This window comes from Rutidosis leptorrhynchoides, chromosome 1 (genome assembly GCF_046630445.1).
Source record: "Rutidosis leptorrhynchoides isolate AG116_Rl617_1_P2 chromosome 1, CSIRO_AGI_Rlap_v1, whole genome shotgun sequence".
Lineage (NCBI taxonomy): Eukaryota > Viridiplantae > Streptophyta > Magnoliopsida > Asterales > Asteraceae > Rutidosis > Rutidosis leptorrhynchoides.
The window spans coordinates 631,536,411-631,559,478 of NC_092333.1; positions in this window are offsets into that span (position 1 = coordinate 631,536,411).

The window sequence follows — 23,068 nt, forward strand, 5'->3', positions numbered from 1 at the left end:
GCATTGCCACTGGCGAGAAAGTTTCATCATAATCAACCCCTTGAGTTTGAGTGAAACCTTTTGCTACAAGTCTAGCTTTGTATGTATCCAAGTTTCCATGTATGTCGGTTTTCTTCTTGAAAAGCCATTTGCAATCAACTAGCTTGGAGCTAGGGGTTGCACAACAAGTTCCCAAACTTGGTTTTCATACATGGATTGCATCTCGGCGTTCATGGCTTCCTGCCATTTATCTTTATCAATTCTTGATAAAGCATCTTTGTAGTTTGTCGGTTCATCCAAATCAACCGTATAGCAACCTTCCACGAGAAACCCATATCTCTCGGGAGGATTACTAATCCTACTAGATCTTCGAACGTCTTGTGTACCTTGATCATCCACTTGATCATTTTCAACATCCTCATGTTGAGTACTAGTGCCAACCAATTGTGTATCATCGGCTTGATCTTGTACCTCTACAAGATCTATCTTCCTTTCACCATCACCTTCCATAAGGAACTTGGTTTCAAGGAATTCCGCTTTCCGAGCAACAAATACGGTTTGCTCGGATGGATCATAGAAGTAATATCCCATGTCATCTTTGGGATATCCTATGAAGATACACTTTGTGGATCGAGCATGTAGCTTATTTGCTACATAATGCTTAGGATAAGCTTCACATCCCCATACTTTCAAGTATGAAAGAGAAGGAGGTTTTCCAAACCACATCTCATGAGGAGTTCGTTCCACCTTCTTGGTTGGGGCCATATTTAAAATACGAGCCGCGGAGCTTAGACAATAACCCCAAAATGATAGAGGTAACGAGCTTCTTGCCATCATAGATCGAACCATATCCATTAGGGTTCGGTTCCTCCTTTCGGAAACTCCATTAAGTTGGGGTGTTCCGGGTGGAGTAAGTTGTGAGATAATCCCACAACTCCTAAGATGATCTTGGAAGGCATCGCTTAGGTATTCACCTCCTCTATCGGTACGTAGTACCTTAATTGTCTTATTGAGTTGATTTTGTACTTCATTTTGATATTCTTTGAATGCTTCAAACGTTTCGTCCTTGTGTCTTAATAAGTAGACATATCCGAAACGACTAAAGTCATCAATGAAAGTAACAAAGTATCTTTCACCTTTCCTAGTCATGGGTTTAAAGGGTCCACATACATCCGAATGTATTAATCCCAATAAATCTTTAGCCCTTTCATAGGTCCCTTTGAAAGGTGCTTTAGTCATCTTGCCTTGTAAACAAGATTCACATACTTCAAACGAATCCATTTCATTTGATTTCAAAAGTCCATTCTTTTGAAGTGTATGTATTCGGTTCTTGTTTATGTGACCAAGGCGACAATGCCATAAGTAGGAATCACTCAAATCCCTTTTGAGTTTCTTGGTGCTTGTATGGTACATTGAGCTAACAGATGATGTGTCATCATGAACCAATTCATAAATTCCATTTGAAGGCGAAGCCTTGAAATAGAATACATTATCTTTAGAAACATGAATATCATCATCAATAAAATTAACAACGTAACCACATTGTTTTAAGCGAGAAATAGAAATAATGTTTCTACACAAATCCGGAGCATACAAAACATTTTCTAAAATAAGTTCCAATCCGCTTGGAAGCTTCAAAATAAAATCTCCTTGAGCTTTAACATGCACCTTTGCACCATTGCCCATATAGAGACTTGATGTTCCCGCCTTATGATCACTTCTTTTGAACCCCTGCAAAGAATTGCAAATATGAGTTCCACATCCAGTGTCTAATACCCATGTATTAGAAGAAGTAATACTTAGCTCTATATATACCATATATATATTACCTGAGGTTTGCCCTGCATCCCTCTTGTCCTTCAACTCCTTAAGGTAGACTGGACAGTTTCGTTTCCAATGACCCATCTCACCGCAACCGAAACATGGGTCTTCCTTGGGGTTTGCCTTCTCGGTGACCTTTTGCTTCTTGGCCTTGTTGATGGTTGGGGTAACCATCTTCCCCTTCCCTTTGCCTTGATAGGTGGGTCCTTTTCTCTTAGCCACCTTAGAGGTGTTACCTTTGGACCCACCTTGATCGATTGCTAACACGGGTAAAGCCCTTTTACCCATGCTAGTTTCCGCCGTTCTAAGCATACCGTGGAGCTCACCTATGCTCTTATCCATCCCATTCATATTGTAATTAATTACAAATTGATCAAACCTTTTTGATAGGGAGTTAAGGATAAGATCGGTGGCTAACTCATTAGATATGTTTAGGTTAAGACGGTTAGCACGATCGATAAGGCTTTTCATTTTGAGGACATAAGAGGAGACGGATTGGGTGTCATCCATACGACATGCATGTAGCGCTCGAACCGTTTCGAAGCGCTCGACACGTGCTTGTTGAAGGAACATCTCCTTCAATTGCGTAATCATGTCATATGCACTATGATGTTCGAAATCCTTTTGGAGTTCGGGTATCATAGTCCCAAGCATTAGACAAGCGACTTGCACCGAATCGGTGCAATACTTGTCATAATAAGCCATGCCCTCTATATCTTCCTCATCCGGTTGGTCGGGAATAGGGTCCTCCAACACATACGCTTTGTCCTCAAGTTTGAGGACAATCCTAAGATTACGGAACCAATCCATAAAGTTCGTATGGTTGAGTTTGTCTTTCTCGAGGAGAGTCCTTAATGATAGGTTGTTTAGGTTAAGTGGTGCATTTTGCATGTTGTTGTTATTTGCGGCCATCTACAAAATTTAACAAAGTCCTTTTAAGTATCGATTTTAAATTTAATAAACAATACCCTTTTATTTTTAATTGTTTTATTAAATCTTAGAATCCAACGGTAAATCAAATTTCGGTTAGGTGACCTTTATCCCGTTATTTGATTTAGCTAGGTAGTCATTTATGTGACAATTGCAATCCTTTTGCAACATCTAAGTTATGGGATCATGCAATCCTTTTGCATGGCATATTTATCCCATCAACGCCTATTTGTTCCTCATGCTTCGGTGACCCTAAGTTCATGATTCCTAAATCAAGTCGTCCTACTTGTGTAAACATGTAGACTTAACATACAAGTGGTTAGGTGACCTTTATCCCACATGTATGCGAAGTGTACCTTATTCATATTAGTTCACTCATGACGGTTAGGTGACCTTTATCCCATCAAGAGATTCCTAATATGTCTAAGTGTTTCCACAAAAGGATGGCGTTTAACTTGTTTACCTTGTTTTAGTTAAGGGATTTTAAGTTTTCATAAATTCTAGTTTAAGAAAACATTTGCCATACACCAACATGCATTTGGTGTATAGTTCATTATGAAAAGCCAATTTCATGTCTATAAACCATTTTATATATATGATCCTAATCATGATCTTAATAACCGTTTATTAATGTCCTTTTAGCCATTTTTAATTTAACCATTTAAATTGACGTTTTGCATGTCGTTAATTAATGTATAATTTAACCAATTAAATTGCCATTTTGCTTGTTGTTAACTTGTGTGATTAACTTGTAGCATACAACCATACAATCCACAATCATACAATAAACAACCATGCATGCAAAACAAATATGTTCACAATCAAGCCATTTTGGTAGACATTTGTTTAGCCGAAAACAAATGCCACCGGATAAGGGGTTATAACACAAAGTAGGAGATTTCAAATCTCCCACTTAACCTTGCATCCAAATGCTTCTTCATGTGTTCTTCAAGTCTTCATCATTCTTCATCATTTTACAAAATATATCCTAATACATTTTGTCTAAAAAATGAAATTACAACCTAATCTATTTTACATACCAAATATAAAATAAATTACATAACCAAATGAATTATTACATGCCAAAAGAATAAATATTATTACAAACCAATTGAATAAATATCAATCAACCATGCATGCAACTAAACACAAGGTCAAGGCTTAGATTGTGAACATTAACTACACAAGTGATAGGCAATACAGAATCACAAGTGATTGGCAGTACAGAATCACAAGTGATCGGCAGTTTAGAATCACAAGTGATTGGCAGTACAGAATCACAAGTGATCGGCAGTACAGAATCACAAGTGATTGGCAGTACAGAATCACAAGTGATTGACAATACAGAATGCAGAATCACAAGTGATTTTGGCCAAAAAGACAAACCACCCAAAACCGAAAATTTTACATTCTACTTCATGCATGTTCATAGAATGCAAAATTATAGTGGGTTTAATAACCATCTCGAAGCATATTTCAACAACTTCGGCTCTAGATACCATTGTTGGGATTTAACAAGTTCATAATATACTTAAACCATTTTAAGAATTAAGAAAGCGGAAGCATGTTAATTACCAATTTAAGACTTGTTAAACTTTAACCAATTAAAGTTAAATCTCAATTAGGATCAAGTTGTGATATATACTTACAAACTACAAGCAAGTAAAGAGATTATACCTACTCCAAGCTTGCTAGTAAATGATGAAGATGATGATGATGAATGGAGCTCCAAAAGTGTGAAACCTCAAGTTGTTATACCCCAAACTTTGCACCAACACCCTAGCTTTTGGTTAGGATTTATTAGACACTTAAAATGAACTTGCAAAACTTGAAAATGAACTCCCTTTGAGCCTTGAAAGCCCACGGCAGCAGCACCTTCTTGGAGCAGATTTTTTTTTTGCTTGATGTGTTTATTTTGCAAGTGTAAGTCTCTAGGAGTCAAGATGCTTGCATGTATATGGAAAAGAGAATTGTCTTTGACCAAGAAGGAATCAAAGAGCATGTGTACTCTAACTCCCATGTCACTCCCATTATATTTTATAAAGAATAGTTTTTATAAAATTTGAATTTTATAAAACTAGTTTTATAAAACTTCCATATTATTATATACATTTTATTATATAAAACCAATTTATATATAAAATGTAACATAAATAAATTAATTATTTAACCTATAAATAATTAAATCCATAATATATAAATTATTCCATAATTTATATAATACACATCAAGTAATATTTAAGAAAACCATTTTTCTTAAAGTTCAAGTGTCGCGTATTTGATCAATGAACCAATCGTTAAAATCAAATACAAATAAGGTGTCGGTAAGTTTGTTATTGGGTATGACCCGACTTGGATCATAACACGTCAGCCACATTAATTTAATATGTCTCTCGGGCATACGAAATACCTTCAGTTAATATATCACATAATATTTACATGTTAATAATATATAGTTTCCAACAAAAGTGTTAAGCAATCGTTTTTAAAGAAAACACGGTCGAAGTCCAGACTCACTAATGTATCCTAACAAACTCGATAAGGCACACTAATGCAAATTTCTGGTTCTCTAAGACCAACGCTCGGATACCAATTGAAATGTCCCGTTCATATTGATTATAAACGTTTCATATTAATTGATTTCATTGCGAGGTTTTGACCTCTATATGAGACATTTTTCAAAGACTGCATTCAATTTTAGAACAAACCATAACCTTTAAAATATTACGACGATTATCAAATAATGATAATCTAAAATATAGCGTTTTTCACACGACCATTACATAATGGTTTACAATAATATTACACATCAACATAAGTCTTCGAATGCAGTTTTTAAACAATATTATACAAGCATGGACTCCAAATCTTGTCCTTAATTTAGTATGCAACAGCGGAAGCTCTTAATAATCACCTGAGAATAAACATGCTTAAAACGTCAACAAAATTATTGGTGAGTTATAGGTTTAACCTACATATTATCAAATCATAATAATAGACCACAAGATTTCATTTTTTTATAACACATCTCATATCAGGCATTTCGCAAACTGCATAGAGATAAAAATCATTCTGGTAACCAACCTTAACAAGATGCATATAGAATATCCCCATCATTCCGGGACTCTCATCGGATATGATAAATCGAAGTACTAAAGCATCCGTAACTCGGATGAGGCTTGTTGGGCCAAATAGATCTATCTTTAGGATTCGCGTCAATTAGGGGGCATTTCCCTAATTCTTAGGCTACCAAGCTAAAAAGGGGCATATTCGGTTCGATAATCCAACATAGAAAGTATTTTCGATTATTTGTGTCTATTTTGTAAAACATTTATAAAATCGCATGTATTCTCATCCCAAAAATAAATAATAGATTTTAAAAGTGGGACTATAACTCACTTTCACAGATTTTTACTTCGTCGAGAAGTAAGACTTGGCCACTGGTCGATTCACGAACCTATAACAAATATGTACATATATATAAAAGTATGTTCAAAATATATTTACAACACTTTTAATACATTTTGATGTTTTAAGTTTATTAAGTCAGCTGTCCTCGTTAGTAACCTACAACAAGTTGTCCATAGTTAGATGTACAGAAATAAATTGACATATATTATCTTGAATCAATCCACGACCCAGTGTATACACGTCTCAGGCTAGATTACAACTCAAAGTAAATATATTTTTGGAATCAACCTCAACCCTGTATAGCTAACTCCAACATTACTGCATATAGAGTGTCTATGGTTGTTCCAAATAATATATATATATGGGTCGATATGATATGTCAAAACATTTGCATACATGTCTATAGTATCTCAAGATTACATAATATATTAGACTACATGTATAATACAATATAATTTAGCTAGGATATGATTAATATAAATTTGTTACCAATTTTCACGTAGCTACAACAAGCAAAAATATCCAATCTTGTTTTACCCATAACTTCTTCGTTTTAAATCCGTTTTGAGTGTTTCAAGTTGCTATGGTTTCATATCGAACTTAAGTTTATGAATCTAAACAGAAAAAGTATAAGTTTATAGTCGGAAATACAGGTTACAAGTCGTTTTTGTAAAGGTAGTCATTTCAGTCGAAAGAACGACGTCTAGATGACCATTTTGGAAAACATACTTCCACTTTGAGTTTAACCATGATTTTTGGATATAGTTTCAAGTTCATAAGAAAAATCATTTTCCCAGAAGAACAACTTTTAAATCAAAGTTTATCATAGTTTTTAATTAACTAACCCAAAACAGCCCGCGGTGTTACTACGACGGCGTATATCCGGTTTTACGGTGTTTTTCGTGTTTTCTGGTTTAAATCATTAAGTTCGCATATCATATAGATAAAGAACATGTGTTTAGTTGATTTTAAAAGTCAAGTTAGAAGGATTAACTTTTGTTTGCGAACAAGTTTAGAATTAACTAAACTATGTTCTAGTGATTTCAAGTTTAAACCTTCAAATAAGGTAGTTTTATATATATGAATCGAGTGATGTTATGAACATCATTACTACCTCAGTTTTTGTGGATAAACCTACTGAAAATGAAAAAAATAGATCTAGCTTCAAAGGATCCTTGAATGGCTTGAAAGTTCTTGAAGCAGAATAATGACACGAAAACAAGTTCAAGTAAGATTTCCACTCGAAATAAGATTGTTATAGTTATAGAAATTGAATCAAAGTTTGAATATTAGTATTACCTTGTATTAGAAAGATATCTTACTGTAAATAAGAAAGATTTCTTGAGGTTGGATGATCACTTTACAAGATTGGAAGTAAGCTAGCAAACTTGGAAGTATTCTTGATTTTATGAAACTAGAACTTATAGAATTTATGAAAAACACTTAGAACTTGAAGATAGAACTTGAGAGAGATCAATTAGATGAAGAAAATTGAAGAATGAAAGTTTTTATAGGTGTTTTTATTCGTTGGTATATGGATTAGATATAAAGGATGTGTAATTTTGTTTGCTTGTAAATAAGTCATGAATGATTACTAATATTTTTGTAATTTTATGAGATATTTCATGCTAGTTTCCAAATGATGGTTCCCACATGTGTTAGGTGACTCACATGGGCTGCTAAGAGCTGATCATTGGAGTGTATATACCAATAGTACATACATCTAAAAGCTGTGTATTGTACGAGTACGAATACAGGTGCATACGAGTAGAATTGTTGATGAAACTGAACGAGGATGTAATTGTAAGCATTTTTCTTAAGTAGAAGTATTTTGATAAGTGTCTTGAAGTCTTTCAAAAGTGTATGAATACATATTAAAACACTACATGTATATACATTTTAACTGAGTCGTTAAGTCATCGTTAGTCGTTACATGTAAATGTTGATTTGAAACCTTTAAGTTAACGATCTTGTTGAATGTTGTTAACCCAATGTTTATTATATCTAATGAGATGTTAAATTATTATATTATCATGATATTATGATATATTAATATATCTTAATATGATATATATACATTTAAATGTCGTTACAACGATAATCGTTACATATATGTCTCGTTTCGAAATCCTTAAGTTAGTAGTCTTGTTTTTACATATGTAGTTCATTGTTAATATACATAATGACATGTTTACTTATAATTTATCATGATTAAACATAGTGTAACAATATCTTAATATGATTCATATATAATTAGTAAGACGTTGTTATAACGATAATCGTTATATATATCGTTTCGAGTTTCTTAATTCAATAAACTCAATTTTATGTATATAACTCATTGTTAAAATACCTAATGAGATACTTACTTATCATAATATCATGTTAATTATATATATAATCATATATATGTCATCATATAGTTTTTACAAGTTTTAACGTTCGTGAATCACCGGTCAACTTGGGTGGTCAATTGTCTATATGAAACCTATTTCAATTAATCAAGTCTTAACAAGTTTGATTGCTTAACATGTTGGAAACACTTAATCATGTAAATATCAATTTCATTTAATATATATCAACATGGAAAAGTTCGGGTCACTACAGGTGATCATCGATGAGTGCTACTTGATGAAGCACATAAGTCAAAGTATTCCATTCATCCGGGCGCAACAAAGATGTATCTTGATTTGAGGAAGGATTATTGGTAGTCGGGCATGAAACGTGATGTTGTAAAGTATGTTGAACAATGTGTTACATGTTTGCAAGTTAAGGCCGAGCACCAAAAGCCGTATGGTAAGTTGCAACCGTTAGAAATCCCGAAATGGAAATGGGAGCATATTACCATGGATTTCATTACAAAGTTACCTAAGACAGCGAGAACACAATTTGATATGATTTGGGTGATAGTTGACCGATTGACGAAAAGTGCTTTGTTTCTTCCCATTCGGGAAGCGATATCGTTGAAAACTTTGGCTAAGTTGTTTATCAACGAGGTGATAGCAAGACACGGGGTTCCTATATCTATTATTTTGGATCGAGATACTCGTTTCACATCTCGGTTTTGGAAAAAATTTCATGAAGATATGGGCACACAATTGAAATTGAGCACGGCGTATCATCCTCAAACGGACGGTCAAACCGAACGTACGAATCAAACTTTAGAGGATATGTTACGGGCGTGTATTATTGATTTTGGTGGTAGTTGGAATGAGCACTTACCTTTGGTTGAATTCTCGTACAATAATAGTTATCATACTAGTATCGGGATGCCACCTTACGAGTTGCTTTATGGGCGGAGGTGCCGAACTCCGATTTATTGGGGTGAAATTGGTCAAAGAGAAATCGGGAGTACCGATTTGGTTTTAGAGACGAATAGCAAGATTGATATGATTCAGGCTCATTTGAAAAAGGCTCAAGATAGACAAAAGTCGTATGCCAACAAATGTAGGCGAATGATCGAATTCCAAGAAGGTGACATGGTGATGCTTAAGGTTTCTTCATGGAAAGGTATTATTCGGTTTCGAAAACAGGGAAAGTTAGCTCCTCGGTTTATTGGCCCATTTAAAGTTTTAGTTCGTGTTGGCGAAGTAGCATATCATTTGGAATTACCCGAAGAACTTGCGGGGATCCATAATATATTTCATGTTTCCCATCTCCGTAAGTGTCTTGCGGATGATTCTTTGTGGGTGTCATTAGATGAAATTGAGCTAAACAACAAGTTAGAGTACATTGAGGAGCCGATTGCTATACTCGACGAAAAAGTGAAAAGATTGAGAAATAAAGAGGTGAGAACTTTTAAAGTTCAATGACGTCGTAGTATAGGTTCCGAGTTTACTTGGGAGCCTGAAGAGTTTGTTCTTGTGTATCTTCCTGCTTGTCATGCGGCATGGATTGCGAGGTCGCAATCCGGTTCAAGTGGGGGAGAGTTGTAAGATCCTGTTTTTACAGTGGCTTTGGACGCCGTCCAAAAAGAGTGGGACGCCATCCCACTGTGAAGGGCTGGACGCCGTCCAGTATTTTGGACACTGTCCAGTTGAACTGGCGAGCCAGCTTTTGTGTTTTTGGATATTTAAAAGGGGTAGTTTGGTAATTTCACATTGTGAACGAATTTAAGGCCCTAGATCAGTTTGTGGAGCCTCATTTACTCCATTTACAACCACCAAACCTCTTCCACTTAAATTCTAGAGAGAGAGAGAGTGATTCAAGTGTGAGAAAGCTCAAATCGAAGTAGAAGAAGCTTGTTTCGGGTTAGAGCTCGAGCATTAAAGTTGTTCATCTCCTCACTAGCTACATTTTGATTGTAGTGGTATGTTACATTGAAGATTGCAAGCTCAGTTATCTTTCATAAAGGACTTGAGGTGAGTGGAATAATTATATATGTATGTATATGATTTATTTGCTTGTGGGGTATGGATTCAAAGTTCGATGTTGACGATGCCATACCACTATTATTTGTTAGATGAGGGTTTAAAGTTCGTTGTTGACGATACCTCATGTATGGAGTTAAAGTTCGATGTCGACGATGCCATACCGCTATTGTAGTGATTTTGATGAGGGGTTAAAGTTTGATGTAGACGATACCTCATGTGTGGGTTTAAAGTTTGATGTTGACGATACTACATTAATTGGGACAGATGGGGTTTAAGTTCGATGTTGACGATACCATTCGTTGGGCTAGCCTTGGGTTTTGAGTAATATGGATGTTGTGAACATCAATGTTATATATTCGTGTTGTAGCATGTTATATTGTTGTGTTATATGCTATTGTTATACTAGCTTTGTTATCGTGGTTTTTAGCGTTATACATTGTAATGGTATGCTAATTATGTTGCTAGTATGTATGCGGTTTTGGTGTAAGTGTTTGCAAGTAAGTAAGTTATATATGTATATGTATAATTATTGCATTCACTAAGCTTTAGCTTACCCTCTCGTTGTTTATCTTTTTATAGGCTCCAGCGTTGACAAGGGTAAGGGCATTCGATTGGATTAGAGATCCCGCTTGTTATTTAGGGGATGCTTTTGGGTTTTGATAGCTTTTGGAGTTTGACCGAGACTTGGGTAGTTTAACCCCAAACACCATGCTCATAGTGTCGTTTGGAAATTAAACTAATGTGGTCGAAACTCATGATTTATACGAAACTCGTAAAACGGCCGTTGTGGGCCCCATTTTGTAAAACTCATTTCAATGTTGGAAATCTATTAGTTTTACTTATATTGATATGTTACGATAATTTGTTTCGTTGGAAAGTGTCGGGAAGCGGGTTTTTCGTTCAAGGGTAAAGAAAACTGATTAGTCCCCGTTAGTTCAATTGGACGCCGTACAAAAAGGTTGGACACCGTCCAGGCCTTCAGTACTGGATGCTGTCCAGGAATCTGGACGCCATCCAGGAATCTGGACGGCGTCCAAATGTACAGGTCCAGAAAAAAAAATTTGGTTCGTGTTTTTGGTATAACGAGGGTTGGGTCGTTACAAGACACTATCTTTATGGAACTAAGAGCACTATTTTCACCGATCATAAAAGCCTCCAACACATCTTTGATCAGAAGCAACTGAATATGAGACAACGTCGATGGATCTCGACGATGAACGACTATGATTGTGAACTTCGTTATCACCCTGGCAAGGCCAATGTTGTAGCTGACGCTTTGAGCAGAAAGGAGAGGATGGGACCTCTTCGAGTTCGGGCACTGAACATCACCATTCATTCGAATCTCAATAGCCAGATCCAAGCATCCCAAGATGAGGCTCTCAAGAAGGGGAATATATCTCATGAATACTTGAACATTCTCGTCTCTCGATTCGAAGTTAAGGAAACTGGACTCCGATGCTATGCCGGAAGAATTTGGGTACCTCGTTATGGAGATCTACGAAGCCTTATATTAGATGAATCCCATAAGTCAAGATATTCGATTCATCCAGGAGCCGGTAAAATGTACCACGATCTTAAGGAACAGTATTGTTGGCCTAATCTTAAGAAGGATGTTGCAACTTATGTTGGGAAGTGTTTGACTTGCTCGAAAGTTAAGGCCGAGCATCAGAGGCCTTCTTGGTTACTTCAACAACCGGAAATCCCGCAATGGAAGTGGGAAAGGATAACAATGGATTTCATTACGAAGCTACCAAAGACGGTGGGCGGATACGATACCATCTGGGTTATCATTGTCCGTCTTATCAAATCTGCACACTTCTTAGCCATGAAGGAAACGGATACGATGGAGAAACTCGCTCAACTTTACATAAAAGAGGTTGTATCTCGTCATGGTGTGCCCTTATCGATCATCTCAAATCGCGATCCCCGTTTTACTTCCAGATTTTGGCGTTCCTTGCAAGAAGCCTTGGGGACTCGTCTCGACATGAGTACTTGGTATCACCCGTAGACCGACGGACAAATCGAACGCACGATTCAGACTTTGGAGGATATGTTGCGTGCATGTGTCATTGATTTCAGAAAGGCTTGGGAAAGGCATTTGCCGCTAGCCGAATTCTCTTACAACAACAGTTATCATTCGAGTATTAATGCCGCACCTTTTGAAGCGTTGTATGGCCGCAAGTGCTGATCTCCTATTTGTTGGGCTGAAGTAGGCGAAAAGCAAATCACCGGACCCGAGGTAGTCCATGAAACAACTGAGAAGATTGTCCAAATTCAAGCGAGACTCAAGACGGCCCGTGATCGCCAACAGAGTTATGCAGACCTTAAACGTAAGGACTTCGAATTCAACGTGGGTGACCATGTAATGTTGAAAGTCGCACCTTAGAAAGGTGTAATTCATTTTGGAAAACATGAAAAGTTAAACCCGCGATACATTGGTCCTTTTGAAATCTTGGAGCTTGTTGGACCCGTTGCTTACCGTCTGGATCGTTCGACTCAATTGAGCTCCGTTCATCCTACTTTTCACGTATCAAATTTGAAGAAGTGTCTTGCTGAACCGAAACTTGTCATACCACTGGAAGAACTTACAACTGATGACAAACTCCACTTCGTGGAAGAACCTGTCGAGATTATGGACCGTGAGGTCAAAACTTTGAAACGCAACAAGATTCTGATCGTTCGAGTTCGATAGAATGCCAAACGAGGACCCGAGTTTACCTGGGAACGAGAGGATTAAATGATGCAGAAGTATCCTCACCTTTTCCCAACTCCTCCATCTACCTCAGCTTAAAATTTCGGGACGAAATTTTCTTTAACAGGTGGGTAATGTAACAACCCTGGATTTTCCAACGTATACTTTTTAACATTTATAATACTTGGATTTTAATAAACGTGTTTTTATACGTATTACTTGTTACCGTATTTAACTTTCCAATGCCCGACTTGTCTTTGTGACATACGTACTTTTCACGAATAATATTTAGAATATTATTTACGTTCATGATTAATTATTATTGATCATTTTTAATTAACTAATGTAACTAGTTAATTACTTGGGCTTATTTATTTAATTTGTTGCATACTTACATGGACTTGTACTTGGGCTTATATACTTGAACTTGGAAGCACACCCTACTTCCTTAATGGACTTGTAAGCCCACTTTTAAACTAGTGAATTAGTAAGACTAAGCATGGATTAATTAACTTAAGTTAGAAGACAAAATGTGCAAGCATGCTAGAACTCTTCCCCATACATCTAACTTTAATCCATTTTGAGCTTTCACCTTCTCCCCATGCATGAAAGTTGAGTTTTGGCTTTCCTCTTTGGTCCCTAGAAACCGTCAGCCATAGGTGGTCTTGGAGGGAGTTCAAGTTTCATTTTTTGGTTACTTATTTGCAAGAATTCTTTCATTTTACACACACTCCATATTTACACTTTCATTTCTCTCACTTTTTCTCTCAAACCTTGTAAGTAACAAGACTTTATTTCCTTTCTTTTTTTGTTCCTTAAAACCGAAATCTTCATCATCATTCTTACTAGTTTCATTAGTTTGTTGTTTGTTGTTGTTAAAGATCAAGTTTTCTAACTTGTATCTTCATGTAATCTTGGTTACTTCCATCTTTTGTTTGATAAAGAATCAAGAACAAGAATCTAAACTTGTTAGTTTATGGTTCTACACTTAAATGTTATAAGATTTAAAGTTCATAAACTTTATAATCATACTTGTGTTCATGTTTTGTAGACTTAAATTCTTAAGATCCAAGCTTGACTTGAATCTTCTTAAGTATGAAACAAACATGAACATAATACTTGTAACTTTAGTTTATTTCTTTCTTTTGTAAGTACTTTAAGTTGTGATGTTGTTAAATTTGGTCAAGTATTACTAGTTAAGCTTGATCTCATATTTCTTGAAACTAAAGTTAACTTTATAAGTTCAAGAACATGGAAGTATAACTTTCTAGTTATAACTTCATACACTTATGTTGGATCTAAGTTTCTATAACTTATGGTCTTCTAATTTTGTTGTAAATAAAATCTTATAAGCTTACATACATTTTACAAGATGAAAATCTAAGTTTCATAACTTATGGTTTCATTAAAGTGAAGATCCGAGTTCTATAACTTAGGATCTAACTTAAGAACACTAGATCTAGACTTTCTAGTCTAGGATCTTTAAGATCTATCTAAGATCTAAGTTCTACAACTTAAGATCTTGTTTATTTAGTTTACTTTCAAGTTTGTAACTTAATATTACTATTAGAACTCATGTATGTGTCAGATTTAAGATCTTGATGTAACTTTGGTTCATCAAACTACTTAAACCCTTAAATGAGTTATGCTTCTTATCTTAGACTTACACTAGTGTTATGATGGTCAAACCTTGGTTAAGATGATGCAAACACATCAACGAGTTGTACACTTGAAGCTATAAGAATCAAGGATGAGAACCGTGATGAGCATCAAGCACCAAGAACCCACCGGAACACTTTACTTACTATTTTCTGGAACTGATCAGTAACCTGGTGTAGTGACCCAGAAAATTTCGACTAATTTTGAACCAAACTCACGATACGATTTCATAACTTTGACACGATAAGCAAAGTCTATTAAACCGAGTCTCAAAATTTTTGAACTATTTATATGGATTCATTTACACTTTGACTGTGCTCGACGATTCACGAACAACTATTTGTAAATAGATATGTGTGTATATGTATAAATAATAATTGGAGGTATAATTTGAAATATTAAATGTTGTTGTTATGAAATATGATATTATAATATTTAGTATTTAAAAACATATCTATATATAAATAAAAGTATATTTATTTTAAATAATTGTAATACTCGTTTGATGTTTCGATCGATATTAAACAAGTTTAATTCGAACTTATATGATTTTAAAATAAATGGTGATACGAAAATGAGTTATATAAGTTATGGGCTTATTAAATGTATATTTAGGATCTAATTATTTAATTTTAACATTTTTTATATTTTACCCATAAATGAGAGGGACAGTTGATGTACTTTTTATTTAACAAATTAAGGATCAAATTTTATACCATAATAACCGAAATAAATAAATATAATTACTTTAAAAATTTGAGATTTTTCCGAAGACTTTTATCTGCCACAAATTTCAAATAGTGCACGATACACAGTTCGTGAAAACTGTCGGTAGGATATATACAACTAAGTTTCACGAGTGTTTTATTTTTATTAATATATTATTTTATGTATTATTAATTACTATTTGGGTACTGTGCTTATTGAAATATCCTGATTCATTGTGTGTGTTCTCTACTTGACCATATATGATATACATATATATGAATGCAAGTTAGAGATAAAACATACACCATCACAAACCACTCTCTACACATATCTCTTTTCTCTTCTCCTTTCGGACGTGAGTAACCAAACTACTGCCGTCACCCATGAATCACCTCTCACCATCTCGATCACATTTGTTGCTTGCAAATCGAATACATCGGTTGCTAACTACTTTCTGTTTCTTTTCTTTTGATTCAATACAACACCACAACCACCTTCATCACCACTTTCATGCCTGATCAAACTTCTATCGTAACCACCGTGTCCGTTTCTGTCTAGTAACTGAGACCATATCAACCATCTTCCACCATATTTTTTTTTACGTGACCACACCCACAAGAACACTTAAACCACCAATGACCTCACCACCCATATCATCACCATTATCATTTTTCTATATCCGTTCCGGTCCAAGAACAAGAATCACCAACCACCCTTCACTTAAAAACCGCCACCACCTTTCGTCTCTCTAGCTTTTCTGCAAATCGAACCACCACCTTGATTTTTCCTACCATCGTGAGCACAACACTACCACATCACGACCACCACTTGCAAACCAAATAACCACCGCATGTTGCCAAATTATTTCTGTTTTCACTTTCGCAACCGAATCCAAACAGCAAGCTTTCATCGTGATTCATTTTTTTCTTGTATGTCCGAGAACCGCCACACCCTCATCTTTTTCTTCATCAAGTACAACCACCAAAACAACCATACACTGTCATTACTATACTTACCCAAGAACACAAACACATCATTTAACCGGTGGTTGTTTTCTCCTACTGTACAACCACGATCAATCGTCATAATCATCATCATTATATTTTTTTTACTTCGATGGTTTCTATTACACTGTTCCTATCGAGTTACTACACGATGAAGATGAGAATAAATAATAAATTAGGATTATGAGCTGTAAAGACAACAACCATTTTTTATTTATTTCGCTGTTTTCATTTTTCTTCCACCGATAGGAAACAAGTTCCAGCCATTCAATTTAAACGGTAAATGGGCTGCAAATTGGGCCATTAGTGGACTGCTACATTTAGTTTTCTAGTGGGCTGTATATTGCCTTGGGTTGATGGAACAAGATCCAGCTTATATTGGATCGAATGATAATAATAATATACGCGTATGATGATGTTTAGAGCCGTGAATGATTATGATGATGTAAATGTTATATGGGTTTTGATTTTAAAGAAGAAAAGAAAAAGATATGAACGGTTTAAATAGTTTGGTTAGCGAATTAAATCAGAAAAACGAGTTAGATCAGTTGGCTGGGTGTTGTTGCGGATTAGCGCGAGGTCTCGGGTTTGAGCCCGGACTTGGACATTATTTTTTTCAGAAAGCCTTTTTCACTAAGGTAGTTATTCTTTTATTTATTTCTATTATTATTATTATTATTATTATTATTATTATTATTATTATTATTATTATTATTATTATTATGATGATTATTATTATTAATGACATAAGTATTATTGTTAATATTAACATTTTTATTACTAATGTGATTATTAGTATTGTTAAATTTAAACTTATTAACATTATTAACATTAGTAGTAAATTGTAGTTATAATAGGTTTACAAACATAAACACTTACATAATAAAAATACTCTAAAAGAATGTGATTCTAATTATGAACTAAATATCAAGATATGAAGATATGGATAATGATAAAAATGAAAGTAAAATATGATCATAAAAATATGTCACTATGAATAAGATTATGATAATAAGAATAGGGTTATGATTATAATTATAATTATGAGGTAAATATAATACAAATATGAAAAAGTTGATAAATATATCATTATTTCATTATTATTATGATTAAAAATAAGTACTATTACTACTATTATTATTATTATTATTATTATTATTATTATTATTATTATTATTATTATTATTATTATTATTATTAGTAGTAGTAGTAGTAGTAGTATGAAAATTATCATTTCTATTGATATACTTATTTTAATATTATTATAAATATTATTTTGCAAACAACAGAAATTAATTTATTACATAAGTATACTAATAATACATAAACATGTTCGATTACGATTATATGTTTTAATATATATATATAAATGATATAGGTTCGTGAATCCAAGGCCAACCCTGCATTGTTCAATGTCGTCATATGTATTTTTACTACAAAATACATTAAGTGAGTTCATTTGATTCCCTTTTACTCTTTACATTTTTGGGACTGAGAATACATGTGCTACTTTTACAACTGCTTTATTAAATGCTTTTGAAATACATTTTGAACTGCGAATACATGAAATGCTTTTATAAATGTTTGACGAGATAGACACAAGCAAAACATTCCTCGAATGAATTATGTGGACTTGATAATTGCCACCATTGAATTATGTGGACGTGATAATTGCCACAATTGATATGAATATTTTTCCCTTGATTATTATTGCTTGGTAACCTAAGAATTAGGGAACATCACTAATTTTGAGAATTAGTGCACGCCTAATTGACGCGAATCCTAAAGGTAGCTACTGGGTTTAACACCCCCACCCAGAATGTTCACTAGACGGAAGGGCTAGTGGGCGTGGTGTTTAGTACTTCGAAGTTTATATGATTATTATACAGACGAGATGTTCTGTTTTGGGGATATTATTATGCGCATTATATGTTAAGGTCGGTTACCAAGCCAAGCTATGAAAGCAATGAAAAGTGAATGTTATGTATCGAGAGAATGATTTTATACACAGGTTATGTGTATGTTATTTTTTGTGCACAATATATGTGTACGGTTACTAAGATTTATGAAAGATGATTTTGTACACGAGAATGGTGAAATGTCCCGTTCTTATTGATTAAAAACGTTCCATATTAATTGATTTCGTTGCGAGGTTTTGACCTCTATATGAGACGTTTTTCAAAGACTGCATTCATTTTTAAAACAAACCATAACCTTTATTTCATAGATAAAGGTTTTAAAAAGTTTTACGTAGATTATCAAATAATGATAATCTAAAATATCCTGTTTACACACGACCATTACATAATGGTTTACAATACAAATATGTTACAACAAAATAAGTTTCTTGAATGCAGTTTTTACACAATATCATACAAGCATGGACTCCAAATCTCGTCCTTATTTAAGTATGCGACAGCGGAAGCTCTTAATAATCACCTGAGAATAAACATGCTTAAAACGTCAACAAAAATGTTGGTGAGTTATAGGTTTAACCTATATATATCAAATCATAATAATAGACCACAAGATTTCATATTTCAATACACATCCCATACATAGAGATAAAAATCATTCATATGGTGAACACCTGGTAACCGACATTAACAAGATGCATATATAAGAATATCCCCATCATTTCCGGGACACCCTTCGGATATGATATAAATTTCGAAGTACTAAAGCATCCGGTACTTTGGATGGGGTTTGTTAGGCCCAATAGATCTATCTTTAGGATTCGCGTCAATTAGGGTGTCTGTTCCCTAATTCTTAGATTACCAGACTTAATAAAAAGGGGCATATTCGATTTCGATAATTCAACCATAGAATGTAGTTTCACGTACTTGTGTCTATTTTGTAAATCATTTATAAAACCTGCATGTATTCTCATCCCAAAAATATTAGATTTTAAAAGTGGGACTATAACTCACTTTCACAGATTTTTACTTCGTCGGGAAGTAAGACTTGGCCACTGGTTGATTCACGAACCTATAACAATATATACATGTATATCAAAGTATGTTCAAAATATATTTACAACACTTTTAATATATTTTGATGTTTTAAGTTTATTAAGTCAGCTGTCCTCGTTAATAACCTACAACTAGTTGTCCACAGTTAGATGTACAGAAATAAATCGATAAATATTATCTTGAATCAATCCACGACCCAGTGTATACGTATCTCAGTATTGATCACAACTCAAACTATATATATTTTGGAATCAACCTCAACCCTGTATAGCTAACTCCAACATTCACATATAGAGTGTCTATGGTTGTTCCGAAATATATATAGATGTGTCGACATGATAGGTCGAAACATTGTATACGTGTCTATGGTATCTCAAGATTACATAATATACAATACAAGTTGATTAAGTTATGGTTGGAATAGATTTGTTACCAATTTTCACGTAGCTAAAATGAGAAAAATTATCCAATCTTGTTTTACCCATAACTTCTTCATTTTAAATCCGTTTTGAGTGAATCAAATTGCTATGGTTTCATATTGAACTCTATTTTATGAATCTAAACAGAAAAAGTATAGGTTTATAGTCAGAAAAATAAGTTACAAGTCGTTTTTGTAAAGGTAGTCATTTCAGTCGAAAGAACGACGTCTAGATGACCATTTTAGAAAACATACTTCCACTTTGAGTTTAACCATAATTTTTGGATATAGTTTCATGTTCATAATAAAAATCATTTTCTCAGAATAACAACTTTTAAATCAAAGTTTATCATAGTTTTTAATTAACTAACCCAAAACAGCCCGCGGTGTTACTACGACGGCGTAAATCCGGTTTTACGGTGTTTTTCGTGTTTCCAGGTTTTAAATCATTAAGTTAGCATATCATATAGATATAGAACATGTGTTTAGTTGATTTTAAAAGTCAAGTTAGAAGGATTAACTTTTGTTTGCGAACAAGTTTAGAATTAACTAAACTATGTTCTAGTGATTACAAGTTTAAACCTTCGAATAAGATAGCTTTATATGTATGAATCAAATGATGTTATGAACATCATTACTACCTTAAGTTCCTTGGATAAACCTACTGTAAAAGAGAAAAATGGATCTAGCTTCAATGGATCCTTGGATGGCTCGAAGTTCTTGAAGCAGAATCATGACACGAAAACAAGTTCAAGTAAGATCATCACTTGAAATAAGATTGTTATAGTTATAGAAATTGAACCAAAGCTTGAATATGATTATTAACTTGTATTAGAATGATAACCTACTGTAAGAAACAAAGATTTCTTGAGGTTGGATGATCACCTTACAAGATTGGAAGTGAGCTAGCAAACTTGAAAGTATTCTTGATTTTATGAAACTAGAACTTTTGGAATTTATGAAGAACACTTAGAACTTGAAGATAGAACTTGAGAGAGATCAATTAGATGAAGAAAATTGAAGAATTAAATTGTTTGTAGGTGTTTTTGGTCGTTGGTGTATGGATTAGATATAAAGGATATGTAATTTTATTTTCATGTAAATAAGTCATGAATGATTACTCATATTTTTGTAATTTTATGAGATATTTCATGCTAGTTGCCAAATGATGGTTCCCACATATGTTAGGTGACTCACATGGGCTGCTAAGAGCTGATCATTGGAGTGTATATACCAATAGTACATACATCTAAAAGCTGTGTATTATACGAGTACGAATACGGGTGCATACGAGTAGAATTGTTGATGAAACTGAACGAGGATGTAATTGTAAGCATTTTTGTTAAGTAGAAGTATTTTGATAAGTGTATTGAAGTCTTTCAAAAGTGTATAAATACATATTAAAACACTACATGTATATACATTTTAACTGAGTCGTTAAGTCATCGTTAGTCGTTACATGTAAGTGTTGTTTTGAAACCTTTAGGTTAACGATCTTGTTAAATGTTGTTAACCCAATGTTTATAATATCAAATGAGATTTTAAATTATTATATTATCATGATATTATCATGTATGAATATCTCTTAATATGATATACATACATTAAATGTCTTTACAACGATAATCGTTACATATATGTCTCGTTTAAAAATCATTAAGTTAGTAGTCTTGTTTTTACATATGTAGTTCATTGTTAATATACTTAATGATATATTTACTTATCATAGTATCATGTTAACTATATGTATATCCATATATATGTCATCATATAGTTTTTACAAGTTTTAACGTTCGTGAATCACCGGTCAACTTGGGTGGTCAATTGTCTATATGAAACATATTTCAATTAATCAAGTCTTAACAAGTTTGATTGCTTAACATGTTGGAAACATTTAATCATGTAAATATCAATATCAATTAATATATATAAACATGGAAAAGTTCGGGTCACTACAGTACCTACCCGTTAAATAAATTTCGTCCCGAAATTTTAAGCTGTTGAAGGTGTTGACGAATCTTCTGGAAATAGATGCGGGTATTTCTTCTTCATCTGATCTTCATGCTCCCAGGTGAACTCGGGTCCTCTACGAGCATTCCATTGAACCTTAACAATTGGTATCTTGTTTTGCTTAAGTCTTTTAACCTCACGATCCATTATTTCGACGGGTTCTTCGATGAATTGAAGTTTTTCGTTGATTTGGATTTCATCTAACGGAATAGTGAGATCTTCTTTAGCAAAACATTTCTTCAAATTCGAGACGTGGAAAGTGTTATGTACAGCCGCGAGTTGTTGAGGTAACTCTAGTCGGTAAGCTACTGGTCCGACACGATCAATAATCTTGAATGGTCCAATATACCTTAGATTTAATTTCCCTCATTTACCAAATCGAACAACGCCTTTCTAAGGTGCAACTTTAAGCATGACCATCTCTCCAATTTCAAATTCTATATCTTTTCTTTTAATGTCAGCGTAGCTCTTTTGTCGACTTTGGGCGGTTTTCAACCGTTGTTGAATTTGGATGATCTTCTCGGTAGTTTCTTGTATAATCTCTGGACCCGTAATCTGTCTATCCCCCACTTCACTCCAACAAATCGGAGACCTGCACTTTCTACCATAAAGTGCTTCAAACGGCGCCATCTCAATGCTTGAATGGTAGCTGTTGTTGTAGGAAAATTCTGCTAACGGTAGATGTCGATCCCAACTATTTCTGAAATCAATAACACATGCTCGTAGCATGTCTTCAAGCGTTTGTATCGTCCTTTCGCTCTGCCCATCAGTTTGTGGATGATAGGCAGTACTCATGTCTAGACGAGTTCCTAATGCTTGCTGTAATGTCTGCCAGAATCTTGAAATAAATCTGCCATCCCTATCAGAGATAATAGAGATTGGTATTCCATGTCTGGAGACGACTTCCTTCAAATACAGTCGTGCTAACTTCTCCATCTTGTCATCTTCTCTTATTGGTAGGAAGTGTGCTGATTTGGTGAGACGATCAACTATTACCCAAATAGTATCAAAACCACTTGCAGTCCTTGGCAATTTAGTGATGAAATCCATGGTAATGTTTTCCCATTTCCATTCCAGGATTTCGGGTTGTT